At 39.1% G+C, this 23,009-nt stretch overlaps 1 long non-coding RNA gene across 1 annotated transcript; it reads left to right on the forward strand.

Annotated features, from left to right (window-relative positions):
• The first annotated feature begins 2,921 nt into the window (after window positions 1–2,921).
• On the forward strand, window positions 2,922–15,483 carry LOC141753321 (uncharacterized). The gene is made up of 4 exons (XR_012590431.1): window positions 2,922–3,033; window positions 3,214–3,303; window positions 3,472–3,603; window positions 15,230–15,483. It is a non-coding gene; the product is annotated as an uncharacterized LOC141753321 (long non-coding RNA).
• Window positions 15,484–23,009: the final 7,526 nt, after the last annotated feature.

A 23,009-nucleotide genomic window follows, 5' to 3' on the forward strand; every position in this document is an offset into this window, starting at 1 on the left:
TTGGAAATCAATTAACAACACAAAACAATGACAAATAATGTCCAGAGACCCTCACAGGTACTGCATTTAACATAATCAATATGCTCAAATCATAACATGGCAAACTCAAGCCCAACAGGCAACAACAGTAAGTGTGTGAGTGTGCTGACTTGACTAAGCCCATGATTGTTCATAGCTAATCGTGATTAATCGCAAATTAATCACAGATTTTTTATCTGTTCAAGATTTGGCAAGAATTTAATACTCTTATCAACATGGGAGTGGGCAAATATGCTTGCTTTATGCAAATGTATGTATATATTTATTAAGGGAAATCAATTAATAACCCTCACAGGTACTGTATTTAGCAGTACGATGAAAATTTTTCCTCGACAAAATTTAGTGCAAGTTTTGATCAATATTAAACCTCCTTTGCAAAAGGCTAGTATGACATGGTCTGTACCAATGGCTTCCTTAGGTTTTAGGTGTTTCATATGATACCAGTAAAAGAAATTATTGGCGTTAAAACAAATTTGCGTTAACAAGTTATTATCGCATTAACTTTGACAGTCCTAATAAGAAGTGGATGTAGTCACCGTGACGTTACTCATTGGTTTGTGGACCCTTCTGAAGCCTCAAGTTGGGCATTTTGGCTGTCGCCATCTTGTTTTTTTGCCGTCATCATCTTGACTTTTTGGAACCACAAGTGACACAAGAGGGTGAAGGTAAGTACAAGCGAACGCTGAATAAGACATTTTTAGGCGACCAAAATGTTACTTTAAATTCATGAACTGTAATCACACTGTGAAAGGGTTAAAGGTGTAAGACGAAAACACGGAAAACTCCCAGACCGGACAACACCGTGGTAGCGACCTGTCAATCACAAGGTAGCCACGCCCTAAAGCATACCCTGCTTTATTGTCTATTTTACTCTACTACTACTATACTATAACTACACTATAATTTACTAAATGAACATCATGCTGTATTGAAGAATACTTGAAACTAGCGATTGAGACCATAAACTCATGTTTACAATGTTTACTGGGGTAATAAATCAAGTGAGAAGTGGAGTTATTTTCTCATAGGCTTTTATACAAACAAATACAATATACAGACTTTTTTTTTGCAACCAGAGGAGTCGACCCCTACTGGCTATTAAAAATAATGCAAGTTTAAGGCACTTCCACATTGGCTTCACTTTTTAGACCCAGAGTTTGCCCACGGTAGTGTTTAGAAGGGAACCCTCGAGTTGGGGAAACTCTCTCAGATGGTTAAGTTAGGCATTGATCTTGAATAGTTAAGGTTAGGCATTGATCTTGAATAGTTAAGGTTAGGCATTAATCTTGAATAGTTAAGGTTAGGCATTGATCACGAATAGTTAAGGTTAGGCATTGATGGCGGATAGTTAAGATTAGGATAGGTCGTTGGGCAGCAAGCCTCGGTTAAGTTTTTTGTCGTTCTCAGATCAGATTTTGTAATTTGCGGGTTACCTTCTAGATATGACTGTTGCCTACTGGTTCTTTATCAATGGCATATTCTGTCCTATGCAGGATATCTCGGTGGCGTTGCTTTCAGCTGTTCACCTTGGTTCATTCGGTAGTCACACTGCTGCTAGTCATGATGTTGCATATATTATAGCATCTAAAAACATTCTTACCAAAATTAAAAAATGGGCCATGCATATTCAACTTAATCCTGTCCTGGAATGACGCCATATAAACAAATTGTGCAATGCAAAAGGCAAATCAGCACGTTTTTGATCTTCTCATTCCGACTCAAAGCAAGACAAAAATGGTAATATTTGTAGTTAAATTAATCAATTCCAAAAAATCGATATTTAGTTTCAGTTTCATGTTTGTAATATTTGCATCACATCTGGCTGTGTCTTAATTGGCACTGCTTTATCCAATACCAGCTGTTTACATCTTTCTTATCAGCGAGGTTTGCAGCATTTTGTCACATCCTCACAGCCAAATTAATCTGCATATCTAAACAACAACACAAACAGATTTAAGACCTGTCAGCTTAACCAAACTGCTCATCATTTCTCTTAGTTTCTCTAGAGTAAACCAGGTGTCTCTCTTCTATCCTCTTTTTTTTTCCGTGATCACCACAACACTTTTAATTTCCTGCAAATTTTACGCACCAGTTGTGATTTATTCTCCATTTCCTTATATTTAAATTACATTTTTTTTTTTTTATTTACAGTTTGCCTTTTGGATGTGTTACAATATGCATTTGAGGATTTAATTTGTCATCTCTTGTTCTTACATTGTTTCATTCCTTTTTGCCTCAATTTGCTCCAGTATGCAAATTAACATTTGTGGGGGTAATACTCTGGATGCAAAACTTGCTTGCTAGCTCACTGACTCATAGCTGAATATGAGAATTGTATTTTTGGTTTTTAGGCTGTCTGAGGAATTTGAATTTCTCTCCTAGGTGTTTCACTGTATACATATTGGGATTCAGCTCTCCTACTTTGGTGATCCCTGACTTTTCATTTTGCACCACCTTCAGGTGAAAATTTTAATTTGTGACTCGAGTCACATGACTTGGACTCGAGTCACACGATCAGCATGCCTCAAGTTTGAAGAAACAGACAGAAGCACAGTCACAGGAGTCACAAAGCAATTCCCCTGCTGTGGACGGGACCAGCAGCAAAACGTATTTTAGCTACCAAAAAGAAAGTCTCACCTAAAAGAAAATCAATATCAGTTTAAAGCGGCAGTAGGCAGTATATTTTTTGGCTTCATTGGGCAAAAATTCCATAATAATCTTTCAGCATATTGTAGTTCAAGCATTCTGGGAGATAACTAGACTTCTGAACCTCCTCATGGCTCTGATTTCAGGCTTTAAAAAAAAAGCCCGTGACGGAAGACTTTGACCAATTGCAGGTCATTTCAAAGAGAGAGCATTCCTATTGGCTGTGCTCCGGACATGTGATCGGGGCTTGGCATTCCTTCAAGAAATCTCAACATGGCTGCCGGGTCAAAGATGTCCTCATTTTACAGCTAAACCGTGCACTACAAGATGATTCTGAAAACATTTGAGGTGAGAAATAGGCATTAACGTAACATAATATTGAGTCATATTTGATCAGCGCTGCCTAGTTTGACCGTTTGGTCAGAGTTTGCGAGTGATTGACAGCCGGCTCTCATAGACGGCAGCTGGACAGCAGACCTCAGATCAGCTCTTACTGCTTGTTTTCCTCTTGTCTGTGAAATCTTGCAGGTGCCATTAGGAGCACCGGAGGACACCGGAGGACACCGGAGGACACCGGAGGACACCGGATGACACCGAAGGACACATAATTTTTTCCAGGTTACCTGTTTCCTGTACTACTCTCAGGATATAGCGACCGTTTTATAAAAATAACTTTTTTTAATCATATTTGTTCCAATCTGCCTACTACAGCTTTAAGTGTACGCTATATTTAGAATATTTTCTGACGGAAAACTGAACTGAAAGTGTCTTTATTGATGTTTTTAGGTGAGCCTTTCTTTTAGGTGGCTAGAATACGTTTTGCTGCGGCTTCTTGTCCACAGCACTTTATTGCTTTGCTCCAGTGTTGGTACTCTGGCACACTTCAAGTTTGGAGAAATAGACAACCATCTACTGCAGGTAATACACTGACTATGTTTAAGTACATCATACAACCCCACTTCAAAACACCTGGACTATCCCTTTAAGGATTTTTGGGTACTCCATCAAATCTTTGATTTTGCGTTAGCTCAGTAGGGGGTTTTAGCACACACTGTTCATAAAAGTGCAAATACTGTACAAAGGGGGAAAAAAAGGGGCTTCCAACAGGCCTGGGGAGAAACGACAAAGAACACTGGAAGGAGCTAAAAGTAAAAATGTTTTAAGCTTGTGATGAGCAGAACTCACACAGAGGAAAAGACAAACATAAGCGGCTGTAATGTAATAGATATGCAAAGCATATAGTGCTCTGTCTCAGTCAGCATTACAGGGACCTAGAAATAAGAAAAGGAGGGATAACAGGGGAAATGACTTCAGCTCTCCTGGGACAGACCACATAATATCAAGACACTACACAGACAGAACTCAATATAATAAACATTAAGTAATAGGAAAACGGTGAGGAGGATTGTGCTATTAATAAAAACCAGCATCCTCCTCCTGAGTACGTCCCTTGTTCCGCACCCTGCCAATTTGACTCTCCCATCAAGCGTGACAAGCTGCTGGATATATGCTATCAAAGAATTGAACTCATGCGACCTGCTACCCCTAAGGATGAAATAGCACCCTCACAAGCTCACTTAGAAGCACGAGATAAAGCACAACACGCACCCTTCACGGCAGGACGCGCCACAATGCTCCCGCTCCCCACAGCAACAGCCCCGCCGCTGCTTAATCTAATCAGTTCGAATTAACCTTAATACACACTGCGCCCCCGGGCTTTTGACTCTGCTGTATCTCGCTGACACACCTTGTACAACTTCACCACATTCCCCGCAGAATGACTGCCACCGGGCCTAACTTGGGCTGACACACGGGGCTCGAGAAAAGTTCATTTGCAGATAACTTTGACAAAACTCAAATCAGGGATCTCAAGGAACCACCAGAGTATAAAATTATGAAATATTTTGATTTACAAAAGTATCAAATGATCATTTGGGGAAGATCGTTATTGCTTAGTCCTCATATAGTTATTTTATATACGCTAACAAAAATCAGGCTGAAATTGCATGTATTCTGGCTAGGGCTGTCAAAGTTAACGCGATAATAACCCGTTAAAAAAAAATTGGTTTTAACGGCACAAATTTTTTTCACGGTTTCAGTTTTAAAGCTAGATTAAAGATACTGGCATCATATGAAATTAGATAACCTGAGGAATCCGAGGTACCAACCATGTCATACCAGCTTGTCGCGAAGGAGGTTAAATAACGGTCCAAACTAAAGCTAAATTTTGGCGAGGAAAAACTAGCTTGGCCATTTTGAAAGGGGTCTCTTGACCTCTGACCTAAAGGAAAATGGGTTCTATGGGTACCCAAGAGTCTCCCCTTTACATAAATGCCCACTTTATGATAATCACATGCAGTTTGGGGCAAGTCATAGTTAAGTCAGCATGACAGCTGTTGTTGCCCGTTGGGCTTGAGGGCATATTATGAGTTGAGCATATCTTTTTTATGCTAAATGCAGTACCTGTGAGGGTTTCTGGACAATATTTGTCATTGTTTTGTGTTGTTAATTGATTTTCAATAATAAAGATATACATACATTTGCATAAAGCAAGCATATTTGCCCAATCCCATGTTGATAAGTGTATTAAATTCTTGAGAATTCTCCCTTTAAGGTACATTTTGAACAGATACAAACAATCTGTGATTAATTTTAGAATAATCAGGATTAGTTGTGGACAATAATGCGACTAATTGTGATTAAATATTTTAATCGATTGACAGCCCTAATTCTAGCACACACAGCTGAGAAAAGAACATTTGAGTCAAGAGGAGAAAAGTTGATGGCCTTAAAAAGAGGTATCAACAGCTAAAAGCCTCCACCGGCTAGTATACTAGGTACATAATTACGTTATATTACACTCATCTTGCACCAGACTGGACACCCCACTGACCCCAGAACAGCCTGACATCTTCAGGGCAGAGATTCATCTAATTATCCCTGCCAAAGCACTGCACAGATAGTAGCGGGACGCTGGTCATTTTATACAGTGCCGGGGTCATCGCACTGCATGCTGATGACATATTCATAATGAAATATTCATCTTAGCGCGGTACACAGTGCTCTGTTTAACATTAAAATTTGGCCAGCGGGCTGCCTCTGGTCTTCATCACACTGATGTTGACTGTCTCACAAAATGCTGTTTACCATTTCAAACAGTGCTGCCTGCTGGACTTCTCTTGCTCTACTGAATAAGGAAGAGACACTCGAGACTGAATATACTACAGTGTCACGAGTGATTGAAAAAAAAGAAGAGAAATGTACATGATTTAGCTTATCTTTTTGTCTGACACTGATTTGCCACGAAATAAGCTATGAATACTTGGCACACACATCCAGTGACACAGTGGCAAACATACAGATAGAATGTTTTTCTCCTTGATATTCTGATTTGGATCCTATGAACAGCACATACAGGCCTCTTGAGGTCCTCTTGGACCCTATTTTGTCATTTCCCTGTTGGTCTATCATTCTCATGAGATGATGTTTGTGTGGCTTTATCTCATCTGTACAGTGCATACAGTGAATATATGTCCCTCTATACTGTATATATTTTTCAAATATGTAACAACATGGGTGACATTTTCCACAGCAACACAGATTTGCTTTTATCATTTAGGCAAATGCAGATGTCCACAGTTACACTGCCATCATCTGGTGTGTTAAAAAAAAAAGAAAAACGACACGGGCAGACTGCAGCCGACAGCGCGGGACACTCCTGAAAAACTAGGCCGACGGACACTCACCGACTGCCCCAAACTGTCCGACGGCCGACCGTCGGCTTGGTGTGTCAGGGCCTTTGAAGTGAAAACTAATCTTAAAAGCAACACGTGTACGTTGTACGTTGTACATGAAATGTTACGTTTTGAACACAAACAAAACTTGCTTTTTTAGGTTTAGGCAACAAAACCACTTAGTTAAGTTTAGGGGAAAAGATCTTGTTTTGGTTTAAAATAACTACGTTTGAAAAGTGAAGCTGTACCACTTTTGCTTCTGTCATAATTACTACGGTCGCTAGAGGTCTTTGTCGTCTTCTTGTATTCCTTCTTTCGGCGATCGACCATGGGAATGGACGACAAAACCTACTAGTGGGTATAGCAGGGCCCTACTGACCCACATCTATGAGGATTGTTACCACTGATAACCCCCCATTTAATGACCTGATAACAGTCTAATCGGCTGGGATATGATTCAGGATCTAATGTGAAACAATTAATTATCCTAGATTCTTTTTTTAATTTAATTGTAAACTATTTAAAAAAATTGTTTAATTGAATCTACATCACCAAATAATAAAAATAACATGCTTTAAAGCAAACCATCATCTGAACAATCTTCCATCAAAAACTGAAGATACGCACAGGCCTCTTGAGGTGCTCTTGGACCCTATTTTGTCATTTCCCTGTTGGTTTATCATTCTCATGGGATGATGTTTGTGTGGCTTTATCTCATCTGCACAGTGCAAACAGTGTATGTGTCCCTCATTATATATTTTTCAAATATGTAACATGCGTGACATTTTCCACAGCAACACAGATTTGCTTTGATCATTTAGGCAAATGCAGATGTCCACAGTTACACTGCCATCAAGTGGCGGAAAAGCAGTAATCTGGTGTTTAGGATGTGTGTCACTCCACGTGACTCAATGCATCTCTTGTTCTTTCCACCCGGCATATCATTCTTCCAGTAGACACAGCTGACAAATAATGCCAGGCCTTTAGCTCGAACCTGCATCGAATTGGTTTAGGGAAACTGGATAAATATTCCACCAGGATGGAGGAGAAAATATTTTATGAAGATTTGCTTGAACTGTGTTTGTATCTTTATTGTATATTTGGTAATAACTGATAATTTATGAACATATAAATTGGAATACAGTGGAGGAAGGCTTGAGTACATTTTAAGGCATGAAAGCTGACACGTTCTGAGTTTTACTGAAAACATGTAAATATGTCTATATTTGCATAACCTAAATGTGGCCTCGACCTAACATGTTATGTGTGTGTACTGTCTACAACTCTGTGTTGTGACATTTGACTTAATATATACAGTGATGGATAAACAATGGAGAGAAGATTAATCTGCCATCACACACCCACACCAGTCGGAGGAAAGGAGGGGGAGTGATTTTGTCACTGAAACTGAGTTTTGCTGCCATCTCCTGGTAACAAGGTCTCATTACATTACATACAACATAATTGCCACATTTACAGTAACACAACTTACAATCAATCAACAATTTCCCAATGTTTTCAATGATCTGTCCATTCATATCAACTGTTTCAATATAGCTTTGAGCTGCTGTTGTCGCAGACGTATAGAGGCCCTGTACTATATTTAAGGTAGGGATGCACCGATCTGATTTTTTCAGTCTCGATAGCGATACCTGGGCTTTGGGTATCGGCCGATACAGAGTACTGATCCACTATCAGTGTTTAATTAATAAGCTGTATGCCTCACTATGTGGAAGTGACTGGGATCATTATTTTATGTGTAAGGCAACATCAGGCTTGATTTAAACATTGCTTTCCTAACCTTGTAAAACAAAATGTAACAAATAAATATATAGATAACATAACATAAATTTAGTGAATTGTTATTTATTATTAAAATAAAAAAATCATACACCAACAACCTAGCAAGAAAATCTTCAAAAGTAGCAGAAATTACAATTCATGTGTAAACCATTTTAAAGCAGATACAAACTGGTCAAAACTTAAACAGGAATTAAAATTCTAGTATATAATGTGTATGTTATATAAACATAGAACTGAATAGAATAGATCAGCCCCATTGTCACCAGTATCCGATCCAGCTTTTTGAGGCAGTATCGGCCCGATATCCGATCCGGTATCGGTATCGGTGCATCCTTATTTTGAACATTAGGTTTTCATTTATGGCATGCTGTGTGTGCGTGAGCATTTGTAAATAGGAATAGAAAGATCCAATATTTTAGTATTGGGTAAGTTTGTATGTTAAGAAAATTGAAGCATTTAAGAAATGTGTTAATTGACTGCATATTCTGTGAAAACAACATGAATTGTGTTAATGGTATGGTGGTCCACAACAGACATATGTTGTTCTAATTGTGTTAAGAGTTTTGAGGATGTGACCACAGATTGGACAAAAGGATGTTAGCAATTGGAAAACTGTAATACAATTCACTGTGCTTTGAAAAATAAGGTGTTTAGTTGTACCAAACCATCCAAATCCATACTGTTATGCTCTACTTTTGAAAATGAACACCATTTTACCCCCATGTCACAATTTACTTATATAGTCCTGTGCTCAGGTGGCTGAAAAGAGTTACTATAGAAACACCAGATTGTGTCTGGCTTCATTTTTAGGGTTAGGCCGAGGTAAAGGTTACATTATGAATGCATAAACAACCTTTGCCGAACATCTACGCCCCGTCACCTGTTCATTATCAGCACTTGAATATCCAAATCCAGTTTAAGCTCTCCTCAACTCATCCTCACTACAAACCACAGCACAGCTTCAAACCTTATTATTTTCAGTAGCACTAACAGAAAGGCTCTGAGGCGGTCTATACAAGATCAGTAGCAGAATCGATGTGCAGAAGCTCGAGCCATTGTTTAACTCTGAAGAGCGCTACAGTATGATGCCAAACCTTGCAGCATTGCTACATTGAGCGCTGCGCACATCTTTGATTTAACACTTCTGCTGCCCACAGAATTCAAATGATTTGAACTTTAACCCTTCTCGCTGTGCACTGACCTTGCAAAGTGTGTCCACTGAGATTAAAGCTGACCAAGAGGCTTAAACATGAAGAGAATATCTGAGTTTCTGGAGATATATAAGCCCAAAGTAAGTGTATATTGTTTGTCTCGAGCATAAATGTAACAATGCACTGCAGATAGATCAATGTTTTCAGGCCATTGAATGTGCATTATAGCTCTAAGCTATAAGCATCATAGATGTGGGTCAGTAGAGGCATACTACGCCTGTTTTAAAAGTGAAAGCGAAACTTAAAAGCAACACGTTCTAACATGTAAAACTGCATGAAACAACTTCCTTAGGTTTAAGCAACAAAAACACTTAGTTAAGTTTAGGAAGAAAGATTGTGTCTTGGTTTAAACTATGTTTCAAAGGTGAAACTTGTGAAAACAAAAACAACTACACGTCGTTGGTAACCGGAATTTGCATGGTTGATGCAAAGCCCTGTTTTTTGTGTCCCATCCATCGGCCCGGACTTTCTCCCCAACAGCGCCTCACTTCCGCTTTTGCTTCTATCATAATTAGTACGGTCACTAGAGGTCGCTGTCGTCTTCTTTTATTCCTTATTTTGGTGATCGACCATGTGAATAGATGATAAAAACCTACCATGGGGTGTAGCTGCGGGTCAGGTCGGGTTCGGGTGGTTGAGTAACACATATTTGTACAATGTCAGGTCATAACGTACCGGTGGGTGCGGCTGAACCGTGCATAATTAATGAGCGCAGTCAGGAGGACTCGTCTAACTGCAAAGCTGCATTCTTAATCATTCAACCTGTGTTTTTCATTAGATAATAAGATCATATTTTATGTGAAATAAGTTTGACTAAAATGACAGAAATGTTCAATATAATCTGATGACTAAACAGGACTAAGGTTAAATAGAAAAAACATTGCTGACAAAATTAAGAAAGAAAACATTTTTACTAAATCAAATGACTTTTCGGTGACTAAAATTGGACAAAAACCTTTTGAGTTGTCGTCGACTAAAACTACGAGGATAAAATTTCTAAAATGTGACTAAAGCATTTTCGTCTTAAGACTAAGACTAAAACTAAAATAGCCGCCAAAATTAACACTCTTTGCCCAAACCAAATGCTAGCTAGTTCACACCCTTATATCATTTGTAGACAGTTTAGGAATGCAAAAATCATCAAAAATTATGTTGTTGGCTCCATCCAAATCCACTAGTGGGATTTGTATTCTTATTAGACTCAGTCATGTAGCCTCGACCTTTTGCCTCAGATCTTTTCGTAGCGTTTAATGCTGTGTCAAGTTTGCAGAGAGAAGTTTGGTAAAGGCTGTTGACAAGCAGGGACGAATCCTGGGGGGGTTTGCTTCGGGGCAGCGTTCATAACTAGGAGGATGATTGTTGTTTTGTGTACATTTGTTGACGTTTAATTGCCTTTAAACCCATGTGGGACACAGAAGGTAATTGGTTTGGATGTAAGGACGAGGGGATGGGGGGAGAAGGCAATTGGAACTGACAACTGAAAATATTGCCTTATTAAAAAATGTTAGAAAAATAATATACAGAGTTAGACAAAATAACAAATACTTCATGAAAGCATCACAGGTTGACCAATACTCCCGCAGTTGGCCACAGATGATTCGGCCGTTTTGGGGGATCTTTCTGTTGTAACATGTAAATCAAAGTACTGTTTGGCTACCCTCTTATATAGTTGATAAATGTTACCAATTTGCATTTAACCTAAGAAGATCCATCTTTGCTGCAGTGTTTAGTACTAGTGATTGTTACTTTACAATTGAAAGCCGTGTCCTTGAGGTTTCAATGTGACATCCAATCCCTGTATATCCACCCGATTAGACTGTTATCAGCTCATTAAATGTGCATTATCCCTCTAAGCTACAAGCATCATAGATGTGGGTCAGTAGGGGGCTACTACGCCTGTTGTAACCTGAAAGCGAAACTTAAAAGCAACACATTCTAACTAGGGCTGTCAATCGATTAAAATAGTTATTTGCGATTAATCGCAAATTTATCACACATTTTTTATCTGTTCAAAATGTACCTTAAAGGGAGATTTGTCAAGTATTTAATACTTTTATCAACAAGGGAGAGGGCATATATGCTTGCTTTATGCAAATGTATGTATATATTCAATACTGGAAATCAATTAACAACACAAAACAATGACAAATATTGTCCAGAAACCCTCACAGGTAGCTACTGCATTTTGCATTAAAAAAATACGCTCATATCATAACATGAAAAGCCCAACAGACAACAACAGCTGTCAGTGTGTCAGTGTGCTGACTTGATTAAGACTTGCCCCAAACTGCATGTGATTATCATAAAGTGGGCATGTCTGTAAAGGGGAGACTCGTGGGTACTCGTAGAACCCATTTTCATTCACATATCTTGAGGTTAAAAGTCAAGGGACTTTTGAAAATGGCCATGGCAGTTTTTCCTCACCAAAATTTAGTGCAAGTTTGGAGAGTTATTTAGCCTCCTTTGCGACAAGCTGGTGTGGTGCATGGTTGGTACCAATGGATTCCTTAGATTTTTTAGTTTCATATAATACCAGTATCTTAACTTTAGCTTTAAAATTGAGTCTGCTACAACCTAAAAATCGCAAGTTGCGTTAAGGCTTAAAGAAATTAGTGGCGCTAAACGAATTTGCGTTAACATGTTATTATTGCGTTAAATTTAACAGCCCTAGTTCTAACATGTTCTAAAATTGCATTAAATGTTTAGTTTTGAACACAAACAAAACAGATTATTTAGGTTTAGGCAACAAAGCCACTTGGTTTAGTTTAGGGAAAAAGATTGTGTTTTGGCTTAAAATAACTACATTGGAAAAGTGAAACTTAACGCTTGTGAATACAAAGACAGGTAACGCCAACGTTGTTGGTTTCACATGGGATGAGAACCTCAGTCTCCTGGGTGAAAGCCTTCTGTTTGGTGACCCATCCATCACCCCTAACCAGAAAGACAGCGTGTCTTTCACGCTGTCTTTCTGCTTTCTGCTTTTGCTGCTAAAGCTGGCTGTCTTCTTTTATTCCTTATTCTGGTGATCGGCCATGTGAATAGATGACAAAACCTACTAGTGGGTGTAGCAGGGCCCTACTGACCCATATCTATGAGGCTCATAACCACTGATAACGCCCCATTTAATGAAATGAAACAATTTATTATCCTAGATTCTTTTTTTAATTGAATTGAAAACAATTAAAGAAAGTGTTTAATTGAATATTTACATCCCAAAATAATAACAATAACATGCTTCAAAGCAAACCATCATCTGAACAATCAGCTATTAAATCTGAAGACATGCACAGCTGGCTGCCATTAAGTCCCACAGCCCACTCAGCGAGATTCATTTACCATATTGGATCGCAACAAGCAAATTAAGAAATGTGATGGAACATTGATGACACCAATGTGAAGTTATCAGTTAAATGAAGATTTCCTTGATAATGTGTTTTTACAGCAGAAATTAAGATAGTAATCATGACACTTTTTTTGCAAATGTTATCTGTGTACATTTCGTTCTCTGTTGTGAGCAATGTTAAGAAAAAGACGGCTTGCACACTCTTAATGCAGAAATAACTCTATTCAATGCCTCTGTGCACCAAAACAGCCTGCTTCAATAACACCTTCCTTCCATTCTGCAGTAAGGACTCTAACTCGACTTCTTATAATTAGTAACTCTAGAAATATACCCCTGCACCTATATGCAATGATTTATTGGAAAGGCAGCTTTAGGTTTCTGTGAATCGTGTTGACGTGCCATTATACTATACTGTATAGGTGTCTGGCTATGTGCGATGCTGCTGACACTGAGCTGAACCTAATTAACATTCTGTTGCACAAACTAATTCTGCCGACTCTGGTCCAAGAAAAGTGACCGCGAGGTCTTTGTCAAGGCGCAGTAAAAAACAAAACAAAAAACAAAGCATTAAAGGTATATACCAGCACATTCTCACTCCCAATTTGTCAAATACCACCGATTGGTCAGTACCCCTCGGCATTGGAGACCGATGCACGGGGTACCCCTCTTGCGTTACTTTTGGACAGACCAGGGATGGTTTGTCAATATACGCTCATCACATGCATAGTGTCCTTTCAAAATAAACTTCCATTTTCACAGGAAGTTAGGTTTAGGGAACACAACCACTTAGTTAATGTTAAAAAAAAAATGGTCGTTGTTGACGTTAACTTCACTGACTAATGACTTACGTGACTAGTGACTCAGATGACAAATTACGTACGTGAATCACAGAACTGACGATAACGTGTCATGTGACTAAAGACTCACATGACTCACGGGACTGACGATACTAACGACTGACATGACTCACGATACTAACGACTCACATGACTCACAGGACTGATGATACTTATGACTCACGTGACTAGCGACACTCATGTGCCTCACGGGACTGACAATACTGATGACTAACGTGACCAGCGACTCACGTGACTCACAGGACAGACAATACTCACGTGACTGACGGTACTAATGACTCACGTTACTGATGATACTAACGAGTCACGTGACTAGCAACTCACGTGACCGACGGTACTAACGACTCACGGGACTGACGATACCGAAGAGTCATGTGACTAACGGCTGACGATACTAATGACTCACATGACTAGCGACTTACGTGACTCGCTGGACTGACGATACTAACGACTCAAATGACTAGCGACTCACGTAACTGACGGTACGAACGACTCACGTGACTAACAACTCACAGGACTGATGATACCGAAAAGTCGTGTGACTAACAACTGACATGACAAAATAAGTCAACGTTACCTTTAGTTTGACACGGGAAGCCAACACCAGTCTCCTGGTTGAAAGTCCTGTGTTTGTTTGACAGATCCACCACCCCTCTCAACCACCCTGAACGGACTCTCACGCTATTAATACTACGTTACTCGCTCCGACCATCCAATAACGCCTTAGGTGGGTTTACATTGGAGTTAGTTGAAGGCCTGGTTCGTCACATACGGTTGCTAAAGGGTGCCTCTGTGCGTTGCTTTCCGATGCCGAGTGGCGCTACCCGATTGCCGGTATTTGACGAGTTTGGAGTGAGACCGGGTTGAACATACATACAGAGGTTAGAGAACAGGTGTTCACAATCAGAAATATAATATACTAATATTGGAAAGACCCTTCCTTAGATCCACCTGTGCACAAATTACTTCCATTTAGATTAAAAAAACACTTAAAAACCTACAAGCAGCTGATGACAATATCTATCAATACCCAGGAAAGTCTTTACATTCCCTTTTATTCATGTTTGAGAGGCTTGACTCAGGCATAATATGCCTTTGGCGACAAAGAACATAATAAAAAGCTATTTATCTCACAAGCAATTGGCTTGCTCAGTTTGACTTCAATGTCATTGTTTAATGTATGACTATCTATACACACACCCAATCAAAGTCATTTGCATGGAGGATATGATTTGAAGGAGTACACGTGAGTGGCTCTTCACATGGCCATTGCAGTTGACTAAATGGTGTTCCTGTTTTCCTGCAGAATGATGTCATACATTTAGCTACCATTAGGTTGGAAAGACAGGCTCATGTGCAGGTGGTTAGGGATTATTTTATCTTCATCCACCAATTTCTTTCCTCATTCTTAATTATACCATCTTCAAAGAATATGGCCAAGATAATCCAACATTTACTTTGTTCATGTGAGCTTACAATACATGTTTAAGCACATTCAAATACAGGGGTAATCATGATTGGTGGCCGTGCATGTTATAGTGTACACTGTACAGCCTCACACTGCTTCGTAAACAGTGCTCTCTTTTTCTTTTCCAGGTCACGAGCCATTTGACAAACTGTGACATTTTCATGTCTTTGTGCTCGTTCATATCACAACTGCCTATAAATCCCAAACTCTGTTACCCAGCCTACTGTAAACAGGCAGCATTGGAGGGGAAGGGATGCTATTGTGCCATCTCAGCATTTACCAAAGGACAGTGCTACCCTTAGGTCTTATACTTTAATGTCATACTGTAAGTTAGTGTCTCGGGAGTAAAGAAAAATGCTCCTGCTGTTATCTCGATAAAAAAAAAAAATTATACCAACCTTTATCTTTTGTGTCATGACAGTTTCTTTATATGACATTTTCAATGCCGCAATTTCCTTAATTGTATTTCATCATTGTTCGCATGGATGTAACAGTGCAAATGAAGAAGAACAGTTTCAAAATCTCATTGTCATTGCTTTCTTAAATTAACTATTTAAACGTATAAGACAGATTACTGTATCTATTGAAGATTGTTTCTTTAAAATTGCGAGTGTGGGCTGGTACTGCTGATAAACATGTCCCGTTAATTTATGGTGGGGCTGTCGAATGGCTTTTAAGGGTTGTAAATATCAGGCTGGTATCATTTTGGAGACAGCTTCATAGTGCAGGTGAAGAAAAAGGGCAAGAAGACAGGAAGACCTCCTTTGTGGAGATGAAGATTTCCAAGTTAGTCCAGTCATTAGGTTCAGATTCTAACTGGTTTTGGTTTGCTATAGTAATTAAGCTCATATTGTCTGCCCAGAAGCCTACACTGAAAAATATTCTATTAATATCTAATCATGCTGGAGACAAAAGTGGGATACCGCACACCACTGTTTTACTTGAAGCCACAACCACTGTGATACTGTTGTGCAGCTGTGTATTGTCAGTGCAAGCAGGAGTTGTTAGCCTCATGTAGGTAAAATGTGTATTTTCAACAACAAAAAAATAAGCCGAAAATGCATCTTCAAAAAGTGCAATTTGTAAGATCTGGCCACATGCTACAAAGTAGTGGGGTGCAGCATTCACCCATTGGGCAACTTCCGGGTCTGAAAAGTGAAGTCAATGGGGAAGTGCCTTAAACTCGCATTCTTTCTAACAGCCAGCAAGGGGGCGACTCCTCTGGTTGCAAAAAGAAGTCTGATTGCATAGAAGTCTATGAGAAAATGACCATACTTACAAATGACTCACTTGATTTATGACCTCAGTAAACTTTGTAAAACATGAGTTTATGGTCTCAATCGCTAGTTTCATGTCTTTTTCAATACGATCATTGTGTAAATTACGGTTCCATTTAGATTAAAATAGATGATAAAGCAAGGTATGCTTTAGGGCGCAGCTACCTTGTGATTGATAGGTCGCTACCACGCTATGCGTTGTCTCATCTGGAAGTTGTCCATGTGTTTGTCTTTTCCCTTTCAACCCTTTCACAGTGTGTGCTGAGTTCATGAAATTTAATAAAAAATTTTGGTCACCTAAAAATGTCTTATTGAGCATTCAGTTCAGTAGCTCCACCCTCTTGTGTCACTTCTGGTTGCAAAATCCAAGATGGCAACGGCCAAAATGCCAAACTCAAGGCTTCAAAACAGCAGTCCACAAACCAATGCGTGACATCACGGTGACTACATCCACTTCTTATATAAACTACGATTTCACCTCTATACTGGGTTCATGCAACCGATTACCGGACATTTTACAAGAAAATATGATGGTCAAAATACGAAGAGCACTTACTTCCATCTTTAATGTTGGATGGCGGTGTGTCTCTGGCATCTCCGGTCAAGCGTTCCCTGCGGAGCCACAGTAGGTATCTGCAACACAATACATTGACGTTGACATAACGTCAACACTATAACCTCTTCTGTTATGTTAATTTTTTTAATGTTTTAAACAAAAATTCTAGCCAGATCTTACACATTTCACCTTTAAATTAAATGCATCAAACATCCAAAAAATAATTATCTATTTGCTGAACACAGGTGTCCCTGTTGCCACATAAACTGCAGAAAAAAAACCCTCAGTGAATTTTATGTCCAAACTGTGTTTCCTCAGCATAGCCAGTTTTATTATTTGTGTGTAAGGATGAACCTCAGCACCACTAAATGACTGATGTGTAATAAAAGCCCATTATTGGTCAGACCCTGATATAAACAGAGCTGGAGACAGTAGAGTAGCCCTTAATGAGGGGCAGCAAAGCATAAATTCCTTTCACGGTCAAACAAGTGCTGAAATCAGTTTGTTGAAAAACTTAAGCAAAGTGTCATCTGGAGGGGACTAAAACTGCACTGCGAGTGATAGGAAGACACACATGACTACAAATGACAGCGAGAGATTAACCAAAGCACCACATTTTATGGCCAACTCCCTTACTGGTACACACTTGAGTTAACAGAGGATACTGCCCTGCTGGGGTCTCATTCCAAGCAGCATAAGCAAAACAGAGGCTTCTTCAGGCTCGCTCAAATATCTCTGCTCTCCCAGGCTCCGGCTTCTTTCTCTTCCAATTGTCTTGCGTACAATTGTCTTGTATGAGCTTGTGCGCTGAGAGCAACTCCCACTATCAGCTCTGAATTAATTTTCATAGAAAGACTGTGGGTGTGTGTGTGTGGGGGGACACACACACCTAAAAAGGAAATTGCAATGGTGTGTAGTAAATATTTTTCATAATTAGAATGGAAATTAAAAAAAAGCAAGAGTGACTCATAGTGTTTGTATTTTAGCAATACAGGTATATAGTTTAGTTTAGTGGTTCCCAACCTAGGGGTTGAGCCCCTGGAAAGGGTCACAAGATGAATCGTGAGGGGTTGTGAGATGATTAAAGGGTAACTTCTGTATTTTTCAACCTGGGCCCTATTTTCCCATGTTTGTGTGTCTAACTGACTGATAAGAACGACAATTTCTGAAATTGGTCCAGTATTGAGGGAGAGCGCAGTAGATGGCAACTGCTCACAAGCTGCAATGTAATCCTATTGGGGCAAGCTGACACCGTCATTAACGTCCACTAAAAGTGCTTGTTTTTGCCATGACAGGCTCAGATTGTTATCATAAGTGTCTGACATTATGGAAAGAGTCTCGCTCAGGGAGAAGTCTGAAATCTCGCTCGAGGTAGAAGAAAACAGTGGAATAGTGGAATACATCCATGGTGGAAACGCGAGTGCAAACAGGGAAGAGTTTGTTGTGTTGGAGTACACAAAGCATAGCTTAGTGTTATCTAATAGATTTTCAATGTCATGGCTGAATATTTAGATGATTTCAACAATGTGGGTGACATCTTTGTATTTATTTGAGCCAGAGTATACGGATATTCCGATCTCACAACAAGACTTTGTCCTCGATTTGGACACAATGACAAACAGACCAGATAAAGCAAAAGGTAAGAAAAATGGTTTATTTCTCTATAGGGTCCTTTCCATAATGTTGACATTTATAATAACAATCTCAGCCTGTCAGTGGAAAAACAAGAACTAACATTTCCTTGACACTGCTCACTTGCCCTCGCAGCTCGTTTCACAGCTGCCGGTTACAGCGTTATCCCTCAATACTGGACCAATTTCAGAAATTGTTGTCCCTATTAGTCACACGGACACATGGGAAAATAGAGTCCAGGTTGAAAAATACCAAAGTTACCCTTTATTGTAGAGAAAAGATGGAAAACAAAGTCTTCCTTCACACATTTGTATTCAATTTTTGAAAAATGTCTCTGATCTTTGCTTCTTTTGTGATGTATTGGATGATTTGACCTCTTTGAGCCTTGGACAGTTATTCAAATTAATCCATCTGAAAGGTTTCGGGAACTGCTTGGTGAAACCGCTAACAACCCATAGACATCTAAAGCCTGTGACAAGAGACCCCAATTAGACACAGCTTTTTTGTAAGGGCTCACAAGCCAAAAAGATTGGAAACCACTGGTTTCATCTTTAACAATGTGTTGTATTTTACATGCTCATATATCTTTTTTATATGTAAAATCTTAATCCAACTAGTAACTATAGCTGTCAAAATATAGTGGAGTAGAAAAAGAGGTGGAAAGAGTAGTATAATATTGTACTATGTAAAAGTAATGTTACTTTAAATACATTTTACTCAAGTAGAAGTACTCTACTTGTGTAAAAATGTACTTAAGTAAAAGTAAAACGTAGGTAAGTTAAAATGTACTCTGAGTAAACGTTACTTCGTTACATTTTAAATGTCATTTTATGCACAAGTGGAACAACATCAGCAACATGACCCCTTAAATTATGTCCAAATCAACAGACGAGCACTCTGCAGTCTGTGCATACAACCGCTTATCAATTATAAATACACAACAGCCTTCCTCAGTGTAGTCTCACAAGAATTAACCAGGAAAGAGACAAAACTCAAGATAATTAAACAAAAATGATCTACAATGAACAAAACAAGCTATGGACACCATGGTGCCTGAAGCTTCTTTTAGAATTAACGGTAGAATAAAGCATCACCAAAACAGACAACGTGGACATGTATAAACAATATAAACTCCACAGTAGCTGCAGCCACCGACACACACATTATGTGTGTGCATGTAATGGGGATACTCAAGTGCATGTACAAGTACCTAAAAATTGCTACCCGAGCTAAATGACATAACACAAAAAGAAGGGTAGGAAGAAAAACAATATGATTACATCATATATTGTGATTCTTAAAAATACCAATAGTCTGTCGAAGGGCTGTCGAAGTTAACGCAATGATAATGCATAAACATAAATTTGTTTTAACGTCACAAATTTCTTTAACGCATTAATGCAACTTGCAATTTTTGAGGTTGTAGCCGGCTTTGTTTTAAAGCTAGAAGATACTGGCATCATATGAATCTATAAAAACATAAGTAATCCGAGGTACCAACCATGACATACTAGCTTGTTGCAAAGGAGGCTAAATAACGCTCTGAACTTACACTAGATTTTGGTCAGGAGAAACTGGCATGGCCATTTTCAAAGGGGTCCCTTTACCTCTTACCGCAAGATATGTGAATGAAAATGGGTTCTTTGGGTACCCACGAGTCTCCCCTTTACAGACATGCCCACTTTATGATAATCACATGCAGTTTGGGGCAAGTCAAGTCAGCACACTGGCACACTGACAGCTGTTGTTGCCTGTTGGGCTTGAGTTTGCAACGTTATGATTTCAGCATATTTTTTTTTTTTTATGTAAAATGCTACCTGTGAGGGTTTCTGGACAATATTTGTCATTGTTTTGTGTTGCTAATTGATTTCCAATAATACATTTATACATATATTTGCATAAAACCAGCATTTCTTTCCCATTCCCATGTTGATTTGAGCATTAAATACTAGACAAATCTCCCTTTAAGATACATTTTGAACAGATAAAAAAAGTGATTAATTTGTGATTAATTTGTGATTAATCGCGATTAATCATGGACCATCATGCGATTAATCGCGATGAAATATTTGTATAGATTGACAGCCCTAATCTTAAATCATGGCAGTTTGTGGAGAAAGACATGTCTTGATAGCGACTAATTGAAACAAGTTTTCCTCCTGTCTAAGAGAATCTGATTCTTAGTATATGTTACAGTACTTGTACAGACAGAAAACTAGAATGTGTTAAAAATGTTGGCAGTGTGGCAGCTGACACGGTGAAAATAGTCATTAAAAGTCTTTGAATGCTGTGTGAAGATTATTAACTTGCCTCAATATTTAAGGGAATAATATGGAATGAGAAGTTTGGTTCTTTTTTTATGACATTTTGACAACATGTTTATATCATCACATGCATTGCTATTTTTAAAAATCATAATAATTCATAAATATTGCAATCACATAGACTGATGACAGAAAAATACTGCCACCTCTGTACACCCTTTGTGTCTGCACTGCTGAAGGGAATCATTTGAGTGCAAAAGTTGATGCCGAATAATAATGCTGGCATTCTGATGTCTTTTATCAGTACTTATGTTAGTATAAAGCAATTTGTTCAAGCTATTTGTTTACACTGTCATGCCACTTCTTTTTCTTGGTTAAGGCATCTTTCACGTTTTTGATGAACACTGAGCAAACAGAACATCAAAAAATTACAGAGCGGCATTAACACCGACTAACACAGCATGGCGAAAAATGGGAGAAAGAATTGCCTCTCAGCACTTTCACAGCCCTAGGAGATTTAAATAATAAAAAGCACTGGGCCTCTGAACAAACAGGATAATTATGGCCTACAGTCTTCCTGTCGCTCGTCTGGCACGGCCAAGCGGAAAGAAACATGTTATTACCACTCAAAGGTTCTGCAAGGAGAATTAGGAGAAATAAATGTTTCATGTAGAAGGATGGCTTCACGGCGAATCCCTCTGACCAAATCAACAGCCACATTCGACTGCTTTCATGTATTTTAGCAGTGACAAAAATCTCACTGTATGGCGCACACATGCACATTAAAGAACATTTGAAATATTTAAATAAAATCATCCATTTAGTTTGATTAATCACGTCCTTATAGTAGAACAAATACTAATGCGCCAGTATGATTAATGTTTGCCTTTGTTACCTCACCTTAGTCAATTCAACGCTATCATCAACACACTTTGTGCGTCAGAAAACACACCAAGCGGAGGATTCAAAAGGACTTCCACTGATCAGTTTAGCTAATTAGATCTTTGTTATAAAATAACTGTCTCTGTCAGGTCTTCTCAGAGCACAGGGACTCGGACCTTTCTGTCTGGTCTGCTCTGTCTCGCTCCAACATGTGTGTAGCTGCCAGCAGTACTGTTCAGTGGAACAGATGGTGTTGTAATGAAAAGAGCTTGTCTCCATTAGCTGCCCTGCCTTTCTGTAACACAGTCATTCAAGGCAGCCGTCGCTTTCATATTGCCACACTTTTCAAAACCTAACAATGGCAGCGCAACGCTATATGACCTTTATGTCTGACGCTACACCGCTTTGCCACATACGAAATGCAACGCTTCGCCACGGATCCGATCTTTCCTTCTTTCCTCATTCTTTACAATTTCAAAGACTGCAACTGCACAGAAAAAAATCTTTGTGTTGATTTGTTTATGATTTCAGCATTTAAACCTTGACATTTGCAATGTGAGTTAAGAGAATTATCTTATTCTAGTATGATTTCAAAGGGTCTTATTGGCATGGAAACATATATTTACAAAACAACTGTCAACTAAAAACAAAAAATCTTTTCCTCTCCCTAGGTTCCATTGTGGTGGATCCATCTCTCCATATATGTTTCACATTATATGTATCACATTATATGCATCATCTACATCTATTGCACGTCTGTCCATCCTGGAAGGGGGATCCCTCCTTTGAGGCTCTTCCTGAGGTTACTTCCATTATTTGGTGGTGGTCGAGCGAGCTATTGAGTGAATGAAGAGAGGGAGCGGTGTTAGTGAGAACAAAGCAGTGAATCAGAGAAATAAAACATTATTTTCTGATTTGTTTCACAGCGGTTACGTTCTAAAGCACAAATAAACACACCCGCACCTCCACACAACCCTGCAGGAAGGTGTTGCATTGCTGGATTTTGAATGAATGCAGCTAAAGGGGAACCTGTCCTTCGGTATCAGGCGACCAGCGGTGTTTGATGGACTGAATTGGCTGAACGGGTTGCACACCCTGCTATTGGCTGTGGGTTACACCCACGTGGGGCCCAAAGGCTCTTTGCTGACACCCAGAAACATCCCAAACACAGCAAAATAAGAAGAAAAGAGAAAATACAGGCTGAAGGTCTCTGTATATACAGACACCGCCACACACTTCTACTGGGTCATAAGTGATGATTGAGAGGGTTTATTATTGTATCAGTCTATACATTGTT

Source organism: Sebastes fasciatus, chromosome 16, assembly GCF_043250625.1.
Source record: "Sebastes fasciatus isolate fSebFas1 chromosome 16, fSebFas1.pri, whole genome shotgun sequence".
Taxonomy (NCBI): Eukaryota; Metazoa; Chordata; class Actinopteri; order Perciformes; family Sebastidae; genus Sebastes; species Sebastes fasciatus.